The sequence below is a fragment of the Sesamum indicum genome, unplaced genomic scaffold, assembly GCF_000512975.1.
Source record: "Sesamum indicum cultivar Zhongzhi No. 13 unplaced genomic scaffold, S_indicum_v1.0 scaffold00128, whole genome shotgun sequence".
NCBI classification, from domain to species: domain Eukaryota; kingdom Viridiplantae; phylum Streptophyta; class Magnoliopsida; order Lamiales; family Pedaliaceae; genus Sesamum; species Sesamum indicum.
The window spans coordinates 410,459-414,832 of NW_011628055.1; positions in this window are offsets into that span (position 1 = coordinate 410,459).

The following is a 4,374-nucleotide window of genomic DNA, read 5'->3' on the forward strand; positions in this document are numbered from 1 at the left end:
GGGGGCCGGCGGCCCTCCCCCTCCCCCCCCCCCCCCCCCAATACTGCAGCCAGTCTCTACCCATATCAACTTTCCTTCTAATCCCACACGCAAATAACGTTGGAAAAGAGCAGGTTGAAAATGACACAAATGTGGCTGAAACAAAAACTAGAAAGAGAAAGCAACTGGTAATGCCTAGGGAGCGAAAACTGCGGATCCGGGGTTCATTTTCAGAAAAACATTCAAGCTTCTTCTCACACACAAGCACACTCACTCTGTGTATTCACTATATATCTAAACCCCCTTTATATTATATTGATCATATCAAATGAGGAAAAGATCGACGGATTTCAAGCTCTTCTTTTCACACACGAACACACTCAGTGCGTGTTCTTGCTAATCTAACAGTTCATTAGTGCGTACACTCACTCCCGAGACCAGCCAAGTGGTTCCCTCTTTGTTTCTTGGTGTTGGGAATAGAAAGGATGACGAAATGACCACGCTCGCTCTCTCTCTCTCTCTCTCTCTCTGGCTCTTGTTTATATAGTCAATCAAAAATTTTAAAATTGGAGGGTGGTTTGCTGGGGATCTGCAATATTATTGCAATATTGGCTCCTCATCTTAATTACTGTTTTTGTTTTTTGTTTTTTAAATCATGATGGTGTTTGAAAGTACTTAATTATTCTCTGTTCACCTCCTTTTTATTTACTCCACCATATATTGAGAGATTCCCCAATTTGAATCTTTTTACATTGGGGTTTGGAAACATTGATATAATGCCGTTATGGATTAAAATAACAATTTCATCATTTTAAATAATTTATTATTTTAGCACATCATCAGCATACAAAAGTGATAAACATGTTTAAAATTTTTAATTTTGCAAAAACATTTAGAGGTAAGAATGGGATGACTAGATTAACATATAATTCTATTGGGACGTGATAAAAAGATTTTTTTTTTATTCTAAAATATTCAGTTTGAGCCATTGTTAAGCAACATGTCATTACAACCCCATCGAGATACAAAACGGACCAAAATTCCTGATTATACGAGTCATGAATTTTTCACTATAAGTGAATTCATGTTTATTGTTTAAATATGCACTTTTTTATCGTAAAATATCATATTTAGGCCAGACTTACTACTCAAATAGTGAACTTGTCGGCCCCATTGAGAATATAAAGTGGACCAAGATCACTCTTCGTAATCAGATTATGAGTTTACAACCACAAATGAGTTCATTTATACACATTTTTAATACATGACTTTACTCACGAAAAGATAAAGGAATATCTACATTTATACCTCATAATCTATGGTATATTTACACAAATCACCTATGTTCTGTGGATAATTACTTAAATCACTCATACTTTTTAAAAACTTCTACATACATCCCAAAAATTTACCATCATTACACAGACAACCCTATTGCTTTTTTACTTAAGGGTGATTTTTATAATTATAAAAAAGATAAAAAATAATTTATAATAAACAGACCTTAGATCAAGATGTGTAAATATAATTACCCCAAAGATAAATCTTGTTCTACTAGTAATCCTCAGTGGTAACTTTCCGAGACTTTGAACGTGCATCATAAATATATAAGTAGTTAGGTTATTAATTGTTAATAACACTATTTTCGTTTTATGTTAAAAGACTTATGATATTATTTTGATAAGAAATACATTTGATAAAATTTTAAAATTATAAAAGCGAAACAACGTATTAATTCCTCACTGGCTTCCACTTCATAATTTATTTTAAATGGAATTTATTTGAGTTACAAAAGCATTGATATCTCAAACACAAAATATAAGATAAAAGATTCCACAAATTTATATATATATATATATATGAAAAAACTCTAGAATATACTAGAAGAAATATGCAAAACATGTATATAGTGATGAGACAGGCATGTATATTGAAAGGCAATAAGATTTTCTATTACGATTTCTACTGCATCTTTTATTCAATGTAATATGTATATACCATGTTTATAAAAATTACGTCATCAATTTTATTTGGTGTAAGATTTTATACACATAATATGTATATATATGTAAAATAAAATAAAAAATATAATAAAAAATGCAATATAACATCCAATCAGCATGCAGTATGAAGCGTACTACAAATCAGCGTCCGAACATTAACTGAAGTTCACTATCTATGTTGTCGACTAAACCTGCTGTCCATGTAATGAAAAATTTAATATAAATTAATAAGTATGAAAAATATTAAATAGTAATTATCAGTATAACGTGTGATTATTACAATTTGGTAACTTTATCATGTACTAATAAAGACAATTAACTCGACATTTATAATTAATATTATGTAACCAGTAAATTATTGAAAGCAGCATTGCTATCAAATCAAGCAATTAAAATGACCATTTTTGCCTCAAATTAAGTCAGATCTAATTAATAATCCCATCCCCATGTACTCTAGAATAAGGGTTATGTTATTTGGGTCTTGTCGTTCACGACAGCACGAAATAAGCTCTTACAGACACGGTCAACAGTATCTAATACAAGAATTTATAATTAACTTTAATATAATTGAAACAGCTCAAGTAAAGTCACTATCATGGTATTTTTCTTTTTTTTTTCTTTTAATATTATTACAGCATCTCGTTGTTATAAAATATTGAGATTATTACAATGAACTCCCCTGTTACTATTGGAGTATACGCCCCCCTCCCCCTACTATAAAAATTACATAAACTTACCTTGATGGTTTATTATGGTTATAAATTGGCCCTTCCTTAGTCAAATTAACAGTCAATATTGATGCCAGCCCAAATATTTATGTAACCTCCCTATTTTTGCTATTGGGTAGAATTTTAATGTAAATAGTTCGAAAAACTAAAAAACATACAGCCAAACAATGCCCAAAACGAACAAAAACATTAAACATAAACAAAGCTTAATAGAGTTTGAATAATCCAAAGACCGAGACCTTCTAATCTTTAGATTTACTTTCCATCGGTACAAATCTGTTTGTAAGCCTCCAAAATCTGAAAACCAGTCACGATCAGCAGTGGAATTCTCACAGTGGTTGTTGCACAAGGAGGAATGATTTTTGTGGTATGGAAGAAAGGTTTGAAGGAGCAAGCAAGAGAAGGAAGATAGAGAGTCTATAAGAAAAAATTAAGGGTATTTTTGTCTTTTTATTTTTTTTTTTATTTTGCCTGATAATTTGTCTGTAATTTTAATTTTTTAAGTGAGGGCAAAAGTGTAAATTTCTTAAATTCTGTCAGTCAATCTTGACGGTTGTTAGTCAGAGGGGTGTGTTTGTAATTTTTAATAATAAGAGCGGAAAATTTGTCTATTCCCATAGTAACAGGAGAGATGAATGTAATTATCACTAAAATAGTTGACGTGTGCCATGAACACTTCTCATGTGGTAAGCCCGTCAATGCTGCAAAATGGATCAAAACTACTTCTTGTAATTAAATTGTATTGTAAATAAATTCGTATTTTAATATTATACAATTCAACTTAAATCTCTCCAGAAAAACTCTAATTCCAAACTACTATCTGACTAATTCACTTCTTTCTTTTTCCAACTCAACTCTCTATTATTTTTCCTCCCTTTAATACTTGATGACTTGATCGTCAAACTGACTTTCACTAAAACCATTTCCAGCAACGTGCATTTAGATCGGTGAATTTGAAATTACGAATTTTAAATTTCTAATAGTAAATTCTTTAAATTTATTTAAATAATTATAAATTCAAAACATTTCAAATCCTTCGACTTTAACACTAAACTATATATATTTTATTGAACATCAATGAATTTCAAAGTCATCTAATATAAAATCAATCATTTAAAATTCTTTTTCCTAATATAATTTCATCAATTCAAACATAACATACATATTTAAATAAGATTAAGAGTGGGGGTGTGGGATGGAGCATATATGGAGCATGGAGCATGGAGATGATGATGGGATAGACGTAAAATTACATTTATATATTATAATTGTGGATTGATTAATCCCATAAGCAGAGGGGCAGGCACAGTAGTAGGTATGTCCCATCACTGCACTGCACACACCAAAGCTCTCTCCAACATTCAGTCTTGCCACCATCAGTCCTTTGTCCTAATAACAATCATCATCATCATATACACATAGTCCCCAGAGGCACTAACATTTAGAATTTCTCAGGGACCACTGTTCCCTATTCCAGTTGTTTTTTTTATTTCTTTCATTATTTTTTTAAAAAAAATTCAAATAATTTCCTCTAGCTAATAATTGTTGTCACATATATATGGGGGTGTGTAATATATTTGTTGAATTTTTGTATTGGAGAAGACATTGATTGGCAGTGTGTGTGTGTGTGTGTGTCCTTTGGGACTAGGACTCTGCCGATTTTA